Below are 945 nucleotides of genomic sequence, written 5' to 3' on the forward strand. Positions count from 1 at the left end.
AGTACCTACGCCACACCCATTTTGCTGTGATCTGCTAGATTTAACCAGTCACTCACTGGGGCATGTGAGGCTCACCAAAGGGGACAGATTTCCCTGGAGTCCTGAACTGACCCTCCTGCATCACCCCTAAGGAAGAGGGCTACAGGTGTGTACAACCACAACCAGCCCTCTGTTGTTCCCAGGGTCTCTCTAGGTCAAACTCCCCACGTGAAGAGCCTTTAACAGCCCTCTCTTGGCTTGTAGTGGAGCGCAGCCTTTTATCCCAGCACCTAGGAGCAGAGGCAGGTGGATTGGAGAGTTGGAGGCCAGCCTGCTCTACAGAGTGAGTTCCAGAATAGCCTGGGTTATGTAATAGCAAGACCCTGCCTCACCGTGCCTGACTTTGCATCTCACCAAGCATCAAGAGGTCTGTCCCTCATGCACGGTGAGGGAAGAGCCTAAACTTGGCTGGAGAACTCTGAATGTTTTCGTAAGAGGTAAAGCGCTGGTTTCAGCCATCAGGCAGTTCCCCACTGAATATGCCTGGTGAAGAAGGGCACAGCCTGCTCTGTATCAAAGCATACTTGTTTATTACAGGAGACTCAGACGATGACAGAACGCTGCTTATGGACAGTCAAGCTTGACTTACAGGGTGCCTACCTGAGAGCTAGTTTGCCCCAGAGAGATCAAAGGCCCCACCAGCACTAGACCTCATAGCTGCTGCTTCAGAAGGTGGAGCCACACACGTGCTTAAAATAAAACCACGGAGCTCTGCAACACAACGGATTGCCTTTATTTCAGTATGCATCCACGTTTCAACATTTAGTGGTCCTGAACAGAGTGGGGAGCGTGGCAGTGAGCCAGGAGGCCAGGCCCACGGATCTGCAGATGATCTGCAAATGTGGGGACACAGAGCTCCTCCCGGCCCCTGCAGAGGGTCTGAGGAGCAACACTGAAACCTGAGTC

The sequence above is a fragment of the Mus pahari genome, chromosome 3 (genome assembly GCF_900095145.1).
Source record: "Mus pahari chromosome 3, PAHARI_EIJ_v1.1, whole genome shotgun sequence".
Taxonomy (NCBI): Eukaryota; Metazoa; Chordata; class Mammalia; order Rodentia; family Muridae; genus Mus; species Mus pahari.